Consider the following 18,040-nt stretch of genomic DNA (forward strand, 5'->3'; position numbering starts at 1 on the left):
TAATGTTGTTTCATGCTATAATGGTTCATTTTTCCATTTCAACTTAATTGTATTAAGCAACACTTTTGGGTGTGTCTATGAGGGCTTTTCCAGAGAGGATTAAATGAGGACCTGTCCTAAGTTTACAGAAAACCATCTCATAGGGTTCCTCCAGACTAAATGAAAATGGGAAATTAGAAAGCAAAGCTTTTTGTCCACTGACTCTAGATGCAATGTGACCAGCTGTCTCATTTTACTGTGATGACTTCCGGGAATGATGGATAGACTATGTCCTATCAGACCACACAGAAACATGCAGATACAACACGCACACACACACACACACACACACACACACACACACACACACACACACGAGTCAATAAGAAAAGAAATTAATGTAAGGAACAAACACTATTCTACAGAGCAGAAGGTCCCTAAACCACATTTAGCTGCACAAATTTCTGGGAAAAGAGCTTTCTACTTATTCTATTTAAGGCTGGAAATTAGTAGCTACAAGGCCACTTCTAGGAAAGTCATTGACTTAGCTTTGTGTTCAACTGTGGATCAGGTTTTACAAACTTGTGTTCATTCTTGAATATGTTTGAGTGAGGGTTTCTCCTTGTTGTTGTGTACCTTAAAAACATGTTATGTAAACCACCAACATAGGCATGCTAAAGGAAAAATAAAAATGCTCAGATAACCCAACACCAGTACATCAGAAGAATAAAGAGGGTGGGTGGATATGTCAAAAGTCAGACTTGTATTGATTTGGTGACAGATTACATAAGAGGGAGGCATAGGTCAGTAACTGTGCTGCATAGTTTGTTTTCCAAATATTTTATATCGGCATTTTACTCTAAAGGTACCGACTAGATATCATAGGCTATAAATGATTCATGAAGGAAAGAAAATTCACATTTCAACTATGAAGCTGTGTAAGGTAGGTAGAATATGCTCCCTCAACTGAGGTAAGTATTATGTTATATGGCAAAAGGGACCTCAAAGATTTAATTGAGTTAAGGGTACTGAAATAGAAAAAAATATCTTTGAGTGTCTTTTAAACGAAGTTATTTCATGAGTCCTTGCAAGAAAGACAGACGTTAGTTAACCAAAGAGATAATGACTTTTGGTTTCCTTCTCTATCTGCTCCTCTGCTCCTCCCCATTCTCTTCCTTTTCCTCCTCTTTCTCTTCTTCCTCTTCTTTCTTCCTCCTCTCCCTCTCCCTCTTCTTCTTGAGACTGGACTCAAAAATCACAGCAACATTTCTCCCTCAGACTCCTGAGTTCTGGCATTGCAGATATGAGCACAGTCCCGAGAAATAATCCAGTTGGTAGCTTTGAGAATGGAATGTGGTCAAAAGACAAACAATGGCAAGTATCAGTATGTCTGGTAACTTCTTGTAACAACAATAGAAAACTAATACACATTTATAGGAGAACTTTCCTGTAATCATATGATATGATAACCTTATCAAAAGTAGATAATACACATATATGTTTTCCAAAGTTGAGTTGAAAGATGATAGCATGTATCATTTTAATTTTAAAAATGATTATCCATTTGCTAGACTTTTCAAATTAAATAATCAACAATAGCTTTTTTTTTGGTTTTTCGAGACAGGGTTTCCCTGTAGTTTCTAGAGCCTGTCCTGGAACTAGCTCTTGTAGACCAGGCTGGCCTCGAACTCAGAGATCCGCCTGCCTCTGCCTCCTGAGTGCTGGGATTAAAGGTGTGCGCCACCACCACCCGGCTCAACAATAGCTTTTTAAAACAAGAAGGCTACTCTGTACTGTGGTGTGCCTTAGATCATCCTCTCTAGGGTGGTGTGTCCTGGGTCATCCTATACAGCGCTGGTTTACCCTGAGTTATCCTCTATAGTGTTAGTGTACTGTAGGTCATTCTATATAGTGGTGGTGTGCCCTGGGTCATCTTATACAGTGCTGGTTTACCCTGAGTCATCCTCTGTAGTGTTAGTGTGCTGTAGGTCATCCTGTATAATGGTGGTGTGCCGTAGGTCATCCCACACAGTACAGTGAGACCTGGGTTATTCTCGGGTATCCTGTGGAGTTCATTTCCCAGCTTCACTCGAAATTCCAGAATGTCTCTGTTTTTGGCTTTATGGTCAAAATGGAGAAAGTTATTTATCTTTTTTTTAATTTTCATTCATGAAGTGTAGGGATGTGGATTAATTATATAAGACACTGAAAAGTCTAAAAGTGAAGGTTTCATCAAATAATCTAATTTATTTTCTCCCAACTGTTTAATTTCTAGGGAACCTGTGAATAGATGTGCGTTTAACTCTAATGCACATGTTGGTATGCTTTATAGTCATAACTGGCCCTGCCTGGGACTTAAATATTTGAAGAATACTAGAGTTGGGAGACTTCAGATCTAAGTGAGTTTCTGTAGTTAGATGTCTTTTGATAGATATTTGCAGGTCTGTCTTTTCATGTCTGTGCCCTGGGTTCTATAGCCGTGTATGCAGCCATCAATCTTCAAAACTATTCATTGTGTCTGTTGTGAACATCTCCAGACATCATCTGGGTCATAGTCCCTTCAACAAGGCAGTGTAACAACTGTTTCAATAGCATGCACATAGTGTTTGCTGTTAAATCCCATCTAGTTATGATTTTAAATATACAGGTGGCTATTCAACATTCATGAGCTTTTGTACATCAAGCAATCCTCCATGTAAACCAACAGACAACTGTGTGTGGAAGAAAAGTTAAAGTCACCATAGGCCAAGCTAGAGACAGCCAGGAATACTAGGGCCAAGCTAAGGTGAGTAGGAATCTGAGGAGGTTTCTACATAGAGACATAGTCCATCCATGTTGCTTCAAGAGTTAATTCTGAAAGGCCTGGGAAGATGTAGACTAATGAGTGGGTGCTGGAAGAAAGAAAAGAGAGGGGAGAGAGAGAGAGAGAGAGAGAGAGAGAGAGAGAGAGAGAGAGAGAGAGAGAGAGAGAGAGCACGCACTGAACTGAAGCGGGAGTGTTTGGCAGCCATTTTAGAAAAGCATGCATTGGCTTCTAGAGGCAAAAATCCTCCACAAAGCACCAACCTCTAACCCAAGAGGGGCTGCCAGGGAACAGGCTAAGCCTTGGCTTTTCCTTTAGAGTAATGAGGAATATTTTACAATACAGAACTCCCAATCATTACCACTAGTGCGCAAGCGCATGTGCACACACACATATATGCACACACACACACACACGCACACACACACATGCACACACACACACACACACACACACACCACATTTCAAAAACATTTAAGCAGGATTTACATGGATTCAATGGATTATAAAGTTGTTTCTTATCCTCTCTTATGGCTATGAATACATTGCAGAATCTAGGGCAGTTAAATACTGTATTTAAATTCAGATGTGATATACACATATGTTACTTATTCTTTTTATAAAGATCTGCCCTAGTGAAATTTAATTAGCCTTGGCAAGCTTAAGTACTGTGTGTATTGGAAGGGTGGTTGAAACTAAGTTCATTGCTTTAACCTGAGCATATTTTCCAACCTTCCCAGCAGAGAGGCATATCCAAATTAGATGTTAGCAAAAGTCATAGGAAATCCAAGTAGCAATGTCTGGGAGAGATCAGGTTTATCTCCTGAGTGAGTACATCGATAATTTAAAGAGCTGGTATTTGTTGGAGTGGTTTCCCAAAAATTGTCTCCGGAGAACAAGGTTCCTTCTAGCCCATGGCTTTGCTATGCTTACCTCACAATACACAATGGTAGCTAGATAGTCAAATACTGTTTCCTTAGATGAAAGGGTAAAAACAGAGCAATGCAAAATCTCAGACCTCATGTTACCTCTTTGTGCACTCAAATAGGATACATGTATGTGGCAGCAATGGATAGGGAATGAAGAAGACAGATCTTTGCTGGTATTCTGACCAATCACTGGGAGGCGCATAACTAAGGAAGAAGATAGCTGAATCAACATTTGGTACTGGAAGGAGATGAATGAAGAAGAATGGTCAAGTGACTAGTTAGACAAATTTGAAAGTTCCTAGTAAGTTTAGGCACGAACAGCCCCATGGGTACATCAGCTAGTGGAGTAAGCATGGAACACACACACACACACACACACACACATACACACACAAATAAACATAACAAAGATAGTTTGACCACTCCATTTTTCCCATGTCATGTTCTAGTCGCCTTCAGAAAAACTACAACTTAAAATTTGGCTCTGAATTCCTGGTTCAGACACATGCCATTTGGCCATGCTTTCTCTGAGGCTACATGCACGTGTAATAGGGAGAATATAAAAGAAGATAAACAAGAAGAAATAACATAGTGAAGGATACAAAATGATCTGGAAAACTGTAAAGTGTTCCAGATGAAACAAACACCAAGTGATAAGTAGCCAATTGCATAGAACTTTTAAGTCAATAAACCAAGAAGCAAGTGTGTTGCTCTGAGAGTAGATTTAAAGTTAGATGCTAGCAGGAAAAGGGATTCCCAAATAGCATTGCAAATCTCCTCAGGTGAACTGTACAAGACCAAGAAAGATAGCGTTAAGCAAACGCTTGGAGAAACACATTGGCATCCGTGTTCCCTTGATATGTCATACCTACTTATTGAGTGTATTTGTGGCTGAGACGTTGGGAGTTGATGATTGGTGAAGACATATTTCTTACTAGTATGGGACTCATAAAAACACTGTGTCTCAGTTTTGTTCCAAAATGATAACCACTTTGATGACTCTTCCCATCATGAAGAATTATGGAATGTCACCTAGTTTGCAAGGGTTTAGCAAGGTCTCTCTGTCTTGTCAATACAAAGCTATATTTCTAAGAAAATATGACACCTGTATCTCTGTATAGAAAACCAAGTATGGAAGCTAGAATTTGGAAAGGGGAATGATACTAATTGAGATGCTTGCTTTCAGGGTTGTTTGCTATAGACTCAAAGTGAATGCAGCAAAGGAAGCATGGAGCAATTGCCTATCATCTATAAGAGAGACAGCAGTTGCTGCTTGGAAAAGAGGAAGAGAGGATCAAATAAGATCTACAGATGTGCATCTTACTTATATATACCTGAAGTGTCTTACATGGTAGGGCTTTGTTTGTTTTTTAATGGATATAAAACCTCAGAGTGTAGTAATTTTTAATCTACAGTTTTGGTAAATCAAAAGTTTCCTGGATGTACCCTGCCTTGATTTTGTTTAACAAATGTTTTGGGTTTTCACATCTGTATTTAAATTTGTGGAGAGTGGGGCCTTCTTATTTATTGCAACAAGGTGTGTGTGTGTGTGTGTGTGTGTGTGTGTGTGTGCATGTGTGCATGTATGCATGCATGTGTAAGGGTTTTGTCAGCAATAGAGTAGAGAATCAACTGTGGACACTCCTGGTCATTCCACAGTTTTAGCCTTTTCTTGCACTGATCACCTTGTCCTCTGTCCTTCTGGGAGCAGTCTAATCTGTTTGAGAAATTACTCCCCAACCTTTCCCTGTTATTCAACAAACATATTCCTGTAGTTCTAGTTCCTTTATCTGTGACATTTTATGCAGATAAAGGTAGACCAGTGATTGGCAACACAAACTCCGAATCACACCAATTAAGAGGTGTGAATGTCACCTGTTACCCATCTACCAGGTTTGCTGCGCATGTAAATTGGGAGGTGTGCAGGTGCAGGCGTCTATGTTCCGGGGGTTAATGCTGAAGCACAGCTTTGTTTGGGCTGATTGTTCAAATAAGTCAGGCTGCAGAGCTGGCCCACTAAAAGAAAGAGCAGATGTCATGGCTGAACTTTCTCAGAAGGAAACTCTTTAGGCTGATTTACAGCAGTGAGACTGACCTTCCAAGCAGGGACCCTTTGTCATTAGCCTCTCAAGGAGTGGGGCTTGGTGGTTCTCTTGCTGTAAGTACAGAGCCTTTTGCCACAGGATGGAAGAACGCTATAACATTACCATTTGTGGACACCATGCTGCAAGTGTATATAGTAAATTAACAAGGAAAGCTGGATTGGGGTTTATAAACACAAAGTTTCTATGTGTGTCTCCTGGAAGCTTTACTCCTTCATCAAATTAGTGTTACAGGTGTGTCCTTCAGATCTCCTCTTACAAAATTTTGATCAGTAAAACACCAAGATGAGAGAACATGCTTCTGAATCACCTATGCTTAACTTGAAGGGAACCTCCACCACTCTATGGGCTGTCATAAGGGAGTAAAAGACTCGTTTACAGGAGGAATCACAGAGGCTTATGTGATTTGGATCTTAAGTGATTTGGCCAACACCGCTAAGCCAAAACTAACCCCAGCTGACAATGTGTGACAGATTTTTTTTTAAAAAAATGGTTCTCTTTAATTGTTCTTCAGCAGAATGAGTAGCTTGTTTGAGGAGTTAGTAAGGTTTGGCTTCTTCTCAGACCTAACTACTGTCTCAAATGTCATTTTTGGTCATCCAAGGGAAAAGTGCTTGGTAAGTGTTTCTTCTATTTTGTAGAAGACCAGACAAAAAATAATTTCTGTCTGAGAAGCATGATAACTAAGAAGCAAGATGACTCTTTGGCAAGAAAACTGCAAAACTCAAAGAGTGTCGTGCAGGAACTAGTTGATGCATTTGAGACCAGGGACCAGGGACCCGTGCTCACCTTTCTCCCTATACCTAAAAGCCTCTGGTAGTCTGCCAGGAACCCAGGCTGCTCTCCAGCATAGGGAAGGAAAACTAACTTTACCCACCAACCAAAGGAACAAATGCTTAGCAAGTTCTTGACACCTTGTAAAGGCTAAGGAACTGGGAACCACCATTGTTAGCTGCATACTTGCCTCTGAGGATGGATGTGTGAATCGTGTATTTAATAACTGTAAACAACTAACATCTACCTTCTTTGTTAAAAGGCTTGATTTTTAAATTTCAATTTTAAGTTATAGATAGTTTTCAAAGGCATGAGGTACTTAGGGTAGAAAACTAGGAATATATGTCAATTTGTATGTAAACATACCTTTTAATAAAAATAATGCAATTAGATCTCTTGAAGATAACTATTATTAACATTTATTGCATATATCTTCAAGGTCTATAAGTAAATATCAATGGAAATATAACAAGTAAAATGTGAATTGATCATTGGAACTGCCTAAAAATGTTCATTTTGTATGTATTTTATTTTAAATTTAAAACATACTATTTTCTTCCACAATCAATTTTTGTTAGCTGGATAGTATTTCTTTTGGTAATTTTTCTGTAGTTTAACAAATTTCCTATTTATTAGGTGTTTATGTTTATTTATAATTTTTCTTAAATCAACGATATATAGAGAATTTCTCAGTGGTTATGAGCACTGGCTGCTTTTCCAGAGTACCCAGGTTCTATTCTCAGCACCTACAAGATGGCTTACAATCAGATGCCCTCTTCTAGTCTCTTTGGACACCAGGCACATGTGTGGTACTCAAACATACATGTAGACAAAACATCCAAACACATTAAATTAATTAATTAGTTAGAAATTATTTTTAAAAACTATGATGTGACTCTTCGAAGCTTTTTTAGATACAATCTTACAAGCAGCATTTTAGGGTGAGTTAGGAAATAAAGTCTATTATATTAAAGTATTAAAGATTATTATTTTATATAGTTAGACCATTTCTGTCTCACCAGCCAGCTCCCAAATAACTACTTACTTACTATTATTATGAAATACTTACTTATTACTTATTATTATGAAATAATAGTAATACTTAATATTATTATGAAAGCTTGGTCAATAGCTTAGACTTGTTTCTAACCTACATTTTTATTAATCTGTATTCTACCATGTGACGTTTTACCTCTATCCCATTTTGTATGTTCAACTCATTCCACATCTAACTGGCTTCTCTGCCCTTCTTCTTCACAGCATTCTTTCCTAATCAGCTATTATCCATTTGGTTTTATATTAAACCAATCAGTGACATATCTTCATACATTGTAAAAGACTATTCCACAACATTTCATCCTTTTGTCTAAATAAAAAGAAAAGGTTTAACTCTAATATAATAAAACTATAAATAAGAAAAACAATTACCAGGGAAGAATGATATCTACAATGTCCAGTCCTTTTGTATTTGGCATATTTGGAGAAAATGCTTCATTATTCATTCTATCTTGACAAGTCCAAGCTCTGTACCCGATTTGCCTTCAATCATGAACTAAGGAAAACTGCAACTATAACTATCTAGTCTTTAACTCCATCAAAGACCCCAGAAGGATATAATATTTTCTGAATAAATAAGAAGAAGTATATTGTAAGTCATTTCCAAACCTATAGAAGTGACAGATATCTGGCTTCCTAGACAGTCACCCAAGGTTCCTCTGTAACTTTGGGACATCAGTCTTCAGCCTAGAGGCCTAGAATATTTAGCAAACTCTTCTATGAAACATGAATTTTAAAGGTCTGTCCAGCATCATCTTGACAAAGTTCAACAGTCTTTTCTTTTGTGTCCTGTTGTCCACTTTCTACAGCATACTATCAGCAATCAAGATGAACAATTTATTGCCCAAATGGCTTGTTTTGCCACACTGAATAAAAAGTCCATATGGAGATTCTTTTGTGCCCATCATCTTCTCTTAAGTAAGTTGCTGCTGCCAGGAGCTGATGTGTCTCATTATCATGAAAAGCCTTAGGTTATTATAAAAATTCAAATGCCATATTCTATAGGTCTTTAAGTGTTTGAAGATCACATATCTCTTTAAGATGTATCCTTGCATGACCTTGAAACCATACTTAAAATGACTATAAGTTTTTTTAGATGACTAACTACTAACTTGTATTTCTTTATTGTCCTAAATAGTTTGTAATAGTAACTTTCAAGGAATAAAAATTTATGTTGTTAAATGAGCTGCATAGGTATAATACTGTAGAATGAAGCGGCGGGGCTGGGTCCCGCCACCCGGCCGCCGGCTAGCTTTACACCCGAAATAATTACACGGAAACTGTATTCTTTAAAACACTGCCTGGCCCATAGTTTCAGCCTCTTATTGTCTAATTCTCACATCTTCCTTTAACCCATATTTAGTAATCTGTGTAGCACCACGAGGTGTGGCTTACCAGGAGAGATCTTAACCTGTGTCCATCTCGGAGAGGAGCAGCATGGAGACTCCTATGGCGACTGCCTGAAGCGTCTCCCCAACTCTACTTCCTTGTTCCCACAATTCTGTTCTGTCTACTCCACCTACCTAATTTTCTATCTCTTAAAGGGCCAAGGCAGTTTTCTTTATTAATAAACCAATGAAAGTAACATAGACAGAAAACTCTCCTCCATCATAATACCTTAAACAAGAGTAGAAACATACATTCAGTATTAACAAAAATAACTCTGTTGGTATCAATATGCCAAAATCCATACCAATGTAAAATATTAAAGACTCATGCCTGATTCAATGATACACCATTTTATTTCATCATTTCTATATTTTATCCCCATTCTTTTCTCTTCCTGAATCTAATCTTTTCTGTTTAGTCTTTCCTTTATTATGACCAATAACAATTTGTAACCAACCCCTGTAAACAATGACAAATATCCATAAATCACCAAATGACTAAAAACCACCCACCCCATCTCTTGTAAATGTGGATGTTGTGTTCTCTAGACTGCTTCCTGATGTCTGAGAGTGATGGAATCTTTGGGGGACCTTGAGAAAATTAAGATAATGATCAAGTCCTAGCTAAAATAGCCTGTGAGGCTGGTCCATCTCAGACAGCAGCCTTGAAGCTGTTCTAGACATAGAACTCTGAGAAAATTGCAGCAGGGGCATTCCGAGAGGCTGAATCACTAGGGACACCCATTTTCATTTGTGTCTGGTTTCCTTGCTCTGAAGCACGTAGACTTTCAAAGGTAACATACATATCTGGATTGACACAATTATGGACCATGCCTTGTACACAAGTCAGCCAGTAATGAGTTTTTGTTTTATGTTTGAGCAGGTAAAATATGTGTCACCTGTCCTGTAGTTTTTCTAGGTTTACTCCTTTGTACTGGTAGCCAGGATTTTCAGGGGATCTTCTCCAATCAAACCTGATCCCTTTTAACCTTAAACGGATCCACAGTCTTTCTTTTTTCTCTGGAAACAAAAGCATAACCTCTTCTCCAACACAACATTTTTTAACTTTCATTTTGAAATTAATACATTTTAAAAATATACAGCTTGGTTTAATTTAGTAGCTTTTATAATCCACTGTCTCTTAGCAGCTACTGCTTGCTCATTGGCAATCAAAAAATTAAAAGAGAACACAATAGTATATAGTATTCAGATTCCCTGTGAATTCTCTATAAGGCTTATTCTTTTTAATTACTTTATTCTTTATTTAAAGACTTTATTATTTTTTATTATTATATCTATTTTTAATGACTGTCTATATTCTTTTCCTTTTTTTAACCTACATACATTGTTCAACACACTGTTGCCTGTTTAAAGGTGTTTTTCTATCTGAACCTGCTTTACTGTGTATCTGTAACCTTTTCTGTCTCCATGAGCAAAACCTTAAACCCACTATGTGGCTTAGTGCATGGCACACCAGCATCTCAACACACATGCAGCTGGAGTGAGATGTGTGTCCGTACTTCAGCCCGCACGAGAGACATGAGACTAGGAAGACGCGTTGGCTCCATTTTCTTTTTTTTCATGGTTTATTTTTTTTTATTTAAAAATTTCCATCTCCTCTCCTCCTCCTTCCCCTTCCCTCCCCTCCCCTCCACACATACCCCTCCTCCCTCCCTCTCCAGGCCAAGGAGCCATCAGGGTTTCTTACTCTATGTTAAGACCAAGGTCCTCTCAACTCCCCCCAGGTCCAGGAAGGTGGTCAACCAAGATGACAAGGCTCCCAAAGAGCCCATCCATGCAGAAGAATCAAAGCCCAGCGCCATTGTCCTTGGCTTCTCAGCCTCCACCTTCGTCCACATTCAGAGAGTCCGGTTTGGTCGCATGTTCCATCAGTCCCATTCCAACTGGAGATCTCCCAGTTGATCTCCCGTTAGTTCTGTCCCACCGTCTCCATGGGTGAATGTACCCCTCACGGTCCTGACTTTCTTTCTCATGTTCTCTGAGTTTAGACCCCCTTTTAGAGCTTTTGCAGGTCTTATTTAGATGTAGGTACTGCACATTCAGCACCATTTGTAGTCAAATTTTTCTGTCCCTTTGAGAGCCAGCTCTCAAATCATGACACAGAGACTTATTATTAATTATGAAAGCTCGACTGATAACTTAGGCTTGTTTCTAACTAGCTTTATAACTTAAATTAAACCGTATATTTATTAATCTATGTTCTACCACATGGCTTTTTCCTCTATACAATTTTGTGTATCTGACTGATGTGAGAGTCCCCTCTGTATGCTGTGATTACCATTAATGAATAAAGAAACTGCTTTGGACCTATAATAGGCAGAACTTAGGTAGGCAGGGAAAGCTAGGCTGAATGCTGGGAGAAAGAAGGGTGGAGTCAGAGAGATGCCATGGGGCCACGGCCAGAGTCAGACATACCAAAACTTTGCTGGTAAGCCACTGCCACAGGGTGATATACAGATTAATGGAGATGGGTTAAATTAAAATGTAAGAGCTTGCAGATAAGAAGTGAGAATTAATAGGCCAAACAGTGTTTTAAATAATATAGTTTCTGTGTGATTGTTTTGGGTCTAAGCTAGCCAGGTGGTCGGGAACCAACAAGTAGCCCTCCTTCCAATATCAGACTCATTCCACATCTGGTGTCTCCACTCTTCTTCCCAGTCTTCTCTCTGTCCTGAGAATCTTGCCTAGCAATGGGGCATTTAGCTTTTTATTAAACCAATTACAGTGACGTATCTTCAAACAGTGTAAAGGAATATCCTGTAATACTAGTATATTAGACTTTATGGCTTGAAACAAGATCTATTTTTTTTTTGAAATCTCAGTCTATCAGTCAGGAAGGAGTGTGGACACAAGTTAGCTGGTTCCTCAGCAAGGCTCCAAATATGTGACTTGGGGCTACGATCACATCTGGGGCTGAAATAGAAAGCAGCTCCTCCTCAACCCATCCACACTGTTAGAAAGCCTATCTCCGTGCTGCTGTGAGACTCATTTTCTTCCTTGCTCTGGGTGCCTTTGACTTCACGTCATAGCTTTTCAGTAAATTGGGTACATGGCCCTCTGACACAGGCATCCCAGACATGGCAGTTTGCTTCTATGAAACTAGAAAGAAAAAGAGAAGAAACACTCCAGCAAGATGGGGCTTAGAATCCATGTAAAGTAACGGTTCCGTAACAGGTGTCTCATGGCATTTTCCCTATCTGTTCTATTGACTCAACACAGCCAGAGGCCACAGTCAATCCCATAATTCTCTAACACAGGGCACGAGACAAAGGTGTGAAACGGAGTAACTTTATGAAGCAGGCCTGTTCTACCAGCTTTGCTTGCTCACCTCAGAATTACTAGGAAGATGAAAATAAACTATTTTATGTAAGCCATCCTGTAGGGTTTTCCTGGTAACAGCCGAGCTCCTATATTACTGACACAACAGGTGAACAGGGGCAGCTAAGGAATGCCTCAGTTTCCCTCCTGTGCCCCACTTGGTAATGGCCTACGCTTTCCCTTCAGCTGCAGCCTCTCAGCTCTTGTTGAGTCTCTTACAGATTTCAGCCGAATAGTCTTCTGCTCATTTTAAACCTTAGAAAGCTCCAGAAAAAAAAAAGAAGAAGAAGAAGAAAAGATTCACATTTCAAGGTCAGTTTTAACCAATTTGGTTAGAATATTTTCCTTTCAGATGAATTTGTTAAGTAGTCTTTCCTTCTGTGATTCTGGGGTCTTGAGTCAGGTTTAGTTGTGTGACCACTGGACAATTTAGGCTGTCAGCCATGCTATCGATACAGATAGAGTCATCTTTGTTTGGGAAAGGTACATCAAGTGACATGTCTTAGCTGTGGGCACGCCATTTTGTAAGCATTCTCCATCATATTTAAATTGTGAGTTTCCCAAAACCTCAACCATCAGTGTCCTCAAAAGTAAAGTAAAATTTTAGCTAAATCTTTGCTGGACCCCTTGAGACACCCCCTACCCCTCCACGCTCAAGCTGGTAATGATCATGTTCCATTTTCACTTGGCATTCTTTAACTCAGTACTCACTACTTTGGTCTCTCCTAACAAAGGTCAACCAGTGTCCAAAAGCTATTCTCCGCATCTCTTCACCCTACCCTGCATCCTGTAACCATCCCTGGTCCAACAGTAGCCTCTCTTATGCTGGCTTTTTGCTGATGAACCAGCTTCTGTGTAGAAGCTATTTCCTTATATGTCTTTCCTCCCACTGACCTCTGAACAGGAGCTCTTTCCACTTCCTTCTTGATGGGAATGTCTGCAGCTGGCTGGCTGTGGGATTTTTTTTTTTTTAAGAGGGCAGTCATAATTGAGGCTAGAGTCTGTAATTAGGGAAGTGATTATAAAGGCGCGCTGACCTTGTGAGGCCTGGAATCTGTATTCCCAGCTATCTCCCTGCTCTCCCAAATCCAAGGGAGCCAGTCTTCCCTTATAAGGACAGTGTGGAAAGGGGATGGTCCCAGGATGCTCTGATCAGGGAAAGAACCGGACTCCTGTGAGCTAGCAAGTACACTTCTTTTCTAGGCTTTATGGAAAGGTATAAACCAAACAGCAGCAAGCAAGACGGTGAAGAAGCCTGTTTTCCCATGGGAGTAGTGCATGACAGCTAGACCTAGACTATCGCAAAGCTGGAGTCTGCACAGCCCGTGGGTCCTTTCCGCAGAAGTACAGGGTGGGGGTGGCAAAAAGAGGCACCGGCTTCTTGGCACTTGGCTCTCCATAAGCCAAGCTGGGGACCACAGGCTCTCTCTTGTCATTTTGTGTGTAGTTAGGAAGCCTGATGAGAGGTCTCCTGCTTGCTCGCAGCCTGCTGTTGTCCTAAAAATGCAAACCACCGCCTCAGGCCATGGAATCGGGAACAGGCAAAGGAAAGAGGCTGGGCTGTGCCCCCCACTGCTCGTCCTCGCTTCTGTGCTGGCAACTTGTACCGGGAAAGCTGGGCTTTACCCTTGTTCTTAAGGACACAGTGGGAAAAAGAAAAGATGAAAACAACAACGTTCCAGGGGCCGGTGGTTTTAATCCTGAAGTTTTATTTGGAGCAGATATTAACGATGGGGAGGATGAATTCCCACTTTATCCTCACGCAAAATAAATTGTGAAAAGCTACAGTTTGGACTCCACCCCGTTTCCTGCCTCCTTCCCTAGGTAGAATAAGGAGGTCTATCTGAGTCACCCTTGGCAAGTATTTTTGTAACAAAGACACAGTGACATTCTGTGGACCAGGCCAACCAGGGGGAACAGGGGTTTTCTTGGATGTGAACCTTGGCTCACTTTGGAAAGAGGAAACTTCCCTGGGCCAGGGCATGGTAAACTTATAACATCCATAAACACCCTTGGTAAGCACAGGCTGGGCTTGAGTTGGGCATTCTTAAAGCAGTTTTCTTTTCTTTTTTTCCTTTTCTTTCCTTTCCTTTCCTTTCCTTTCCTTTCCTTTCCTTTCCTTTCCTTTCCTTTCCTTTCCTTTCCTTCTTCTTTTCCTGGTTTTTCAAGACAAGGTTTTTCTGTGTAGCTTTGGAGACTGTTCTGGAACTCACTCTGTAGACCAGGCTGGCCTCGAACTCATGTAGATCCGCCTGCCTCTGCTTCCTGAGTGCTTGGATTAAAGGTTTGCGGGACCACCACCCGTCCAGTTTTCCTTTTTGTGTTTTGTTTTAAAATGTTGCCTTTATTGACCCCAATCAGCTTGCTAATCATAAGTTTGAGAAGACTTCCTGGACTCCTAAGGAGTTTAGAATTACGATTTATCCCCCAATTCCTTTTAAATTCTGTGTTACCCACTGCACACATTTTAGAAACCTTTTTTTCCCTCCCTTAAGTTAATTTCCTTGGAGGCAAACTCATGAAGTGGGGAAAAATGCACATTTCCTTGTGTTTTTATACATCCATTATTTCTGTGGAATTCTTGACAGACAACAAAGAATTTTTTTTTTAAGCTGCGGATTTTTCTGCTGTCAAGGAAACAAGCTGTTCTTTCCAATCCAGGCTCCTGGGATGAGCATGGGAGAAACTTTATTAAAAATTGATGAATCTATTCAGCCTCTCACAGAACTCACCTGGAGCCCTTTCTCAGAATGCCATAATGGGCACAGGACTGAGTCCCTGCTGTGATGACTGCTCAGGAAGGCTTGAGAGAGAACTGCGAACTGTGACCCTTGCTATAGCTGGGAGAATACGAGAAAGATCTCTGTGGCAGTTAAACAGAATTTTTGACCTCCCATTACAGAGCCACAGTCAACGCTTCCATACCCAAAGACATACTGAGAAAGAAAAAATAATATACTTGCTGAGTAGGCTGACTATGTCAGAAGAGCCCTGAGAGGAAGACTCCAAGACCCAGAGAAAGCTATTGCTGTGCTTGGGTCAACGCAGAATGGACAGCTTATGCAGCTATGTGACAGGGTTAGAGGGAACTGGCAGGAGGAAATTTGGCCTTAAGTCTGTTCAACCTGGCTATGTAAACTTTGCTCTCTCTTCCTTTGCACCGTAGACTGGGATCTATCTCTCTGGTAAGATTCTTGCAATATACTTGCCGGGGAGGTAGGTCAGAGAGGTGTTTCTGGGTTTTATGGCTTGCTATGGGAAGTTCTAATTTTCAACCTGTCCTGGGACATGAAGGAAAGACAAAAGAGGGTAGGAAGATGTTGGAGAAGACTTCTTTCTCCCAAGCCTTGTCTTCAGTTCCAGGTATCTCCCACATCAAACGACAGGACTTAGTGTCTCATTTTACACCCCAAGACTTTACCCTTCATTGTGTGCTGAAAAGGCAGACAAACGGGGAAGAATGAGCATGAGGTGAAGACATAGGGGAGTTACCAGTAGCCAATCTGCTGCCCAGGTAGGGTTTTAAATTCATGATAGACAGCTTGTAACCTCTCTCTGTGCTTCTTTGTCTGTCTTGTGTAATTTTTCTCTATTCTTGGTATGTAATTGCCTATCAGGTTCCTTAAAAATCCCATTTTCCAGAAAAATTCGGCAGGTTGTCTGGTCTCTCTCATGACTGCCATTTTTCTTGGTTATTGAGAGAGTGTCTAGCCAGGCCCCATTCAGACCTCAGCACAACTGGACAAAGAGGAATTGCAGGGAAGAGTTTTCAGGCATTCTTGGGATTGAGCCTTCACACTCATCTGAGGTAACGGCTCCCATCCTTTTGCAGTGGGGGAAGCAAAACAAATCCAGCCAGCGGAGTGTTTATTCTTCCCTCTCGGTCATTTTACTCCTCCACTCTCCCAGACACTTGGCCGGCATCCTGAGAACACATACAGATGGACAGGCCTCTCCTCTATTTTTGTGAGGACCGAGTTCCAGCAGAGAAGCTGTGACAAGGACCAAAAATGGCAAGTCTAGAAAGAACTGTATTCCTCCCGAGAATAAAAGCGAAGCAGCGGTCTGTTGTTTAGAGAAGGAAACAATATTCATGGTTTAGGAAATATTTATTGTTTAGGAAAGCTACGTAAGATGACTGGGTAAAGATCTGGCTTTAGGCATCCTACGCAGCTGGGTAGACTCAGCCTCACTCCATCCTGGTTACGGACATGGGGGTAAATTATGTAACCTGCCTGAACTGTAGGTCCCTCCACTCAAAACAAGCTTGTTTACAGTGTTTCTATGGAAATCAAACGAGAGGATGTGCGACTCGCGGAGCCAAGTAGACTGGAAACTGTGTGTGGCCAAATGTGACAGCTCGAGGGGAGAACATGACAACCAACTCTTGACTTTTCACCCGCAGAACTGCACTGTGGCATACATGTCTTCTTGCAAAGAAGGGAATGAACAGGATCCAATATAATCTGATATTTTACAGAGCAGCTTCCTCTCCATTGAAGTCTCTGTAACTACTTGGATAGATACTGTTGTCTGAGAGAAAATAGCAGCCTGAGGAGGTGAAAGAACTCCTTCTTAGACACACTTCCAGCAGCTAGACCGACTTCCTGATTCCTGTCTGAGACTTCCTTGAGATCATTCTGCCTCTTATGTTTGTCTAGCGCTTACAGTGCACTTACTAGGCACCGCTCCAGAAACTTCAAACATGTTAATTCACTTCATTCTGACATCATCTCCTCGGAGAAGATAACCGAATCACCCTCAGAAGGAGGGAAATGGGGCACAGAGAAGGTAAGTAGCTTGGTGGCATTTTCACAGCAGAGCTGGATTCTGTCCTTGGTGGGCTATCTGGGAGTCCATTGGATGAACTACTACTGATGATCCACCAATGGGATCCTATATCTCCTGGTGTGTGTTTTGTGTCTACCGTCGTATTCCAAGTTGAATAAGAATTAGCCTGCTGTGGCTAGGCTCCCTTTCATAGGCATTTATAGTCTGAGCGCTGGGCTGCACTGCTGTGGTGAGCTTCCATGCTCTCTTTGTTGATGGGTAGTGGGATGGAGGGGTTGCAGGATACAGGTGCTGGCTGGTGTAGATCTTGGAGTTTGGAATTAGTCAACCTGGGGTGGAGACCTGCTTCCCTGGACCCTCTAGTGAGTCTTTGAAACTGTTTTGGGTGTTAGCTACAACACTGGGAAAAACATCCACTAAATATGAATACTTCTCCCACATGCCTCTAGCGTTGTTTAAAAAACAAAGTAAAGCAATTAGCAAATTTGCAATTGTACTTTCAAGGATGTAGAAACCAGAATCATTAAAGAACTGCGAGTATTTTTAATCCAGAAGAACATCCTAATGTCTTTTTGTGGGCTAGAGTAGTTTGTGGAATAATCTCCTTTTTTAACTAAACAGACGACATATCTACAGACTAACCTTCTGACACAGGTTGGCTTTTTAGCCCATTGAGTTAGCTACCTCTCCACATACACAGTGTTTTATGTGATTATCACACCATTCAAGTCTCAGAAGAGAATGTGAGCCCTTGGATCTCATGAGCATCAAACCTTTATTCAAAGAACAAAGACAGCGCCATCTTTCCTGCTTCTGGCACTAGCTAGGTTTTATGTAGACTCTGTCCTGCTTTCCGGGTTAGGGAATAGAGTAGTTTTT

At 40.7% G+C, this 18,040-nt stretch overlaps 2 long non-coding RNA genes across 4 annotated transcripts in view; both read left to right on the top strand.

Annotated features, from left to right (window-relative positions):
- Nucleotides 1-804: 804 nt before the first annotated feature.
- LOC119826213 overlaps nt 805-18,040 on the top strand; it is a 58,200-nt gene continuing 40,964 nt past the window's right edge. For 2 of the 3 annotated variants that reach the window (XR_005287374.2, XR_005287372.2), the window contains exons 1-2: nt 11,424-12,682; nt 16,648-17,161. This is a non-coding gene — a long non-coding RNA (uncharacterized LOC119826213). Of the gene's footprint in view, nt 923-11,423; nt 12,683-16,647; nt 17,162-18,040 lie in introns of those variants that run through there. The other variant, XR_005287373.1, reaches the window with a different exon arrangement.
- Nucleotides 2,255-8,840, top strand: LOC119826214. The gene is made up of 3 exons (XR_005287375.1): nt 2,255-2,378; nt 4,898-5,062; nt 8,453-8,840. It is a non-coding gene; the product is annotated as an uncharacterized LOC119826214 (long non-coding RNA).

This window comes from Arvicola amphibius, chromosome 11 (genome assembly GCF_903992535.2).
Source record: "Arvicola amphibius chromosome 11, mArvAmp1.2, whole genome shotgun sequence".
NCBI classification, from domain to species: Eukaryota; Metazoa; Chordata; class Mammalia; order Rodentia; family Cricetidae; genus Arvicola; species Arvicola amphibius.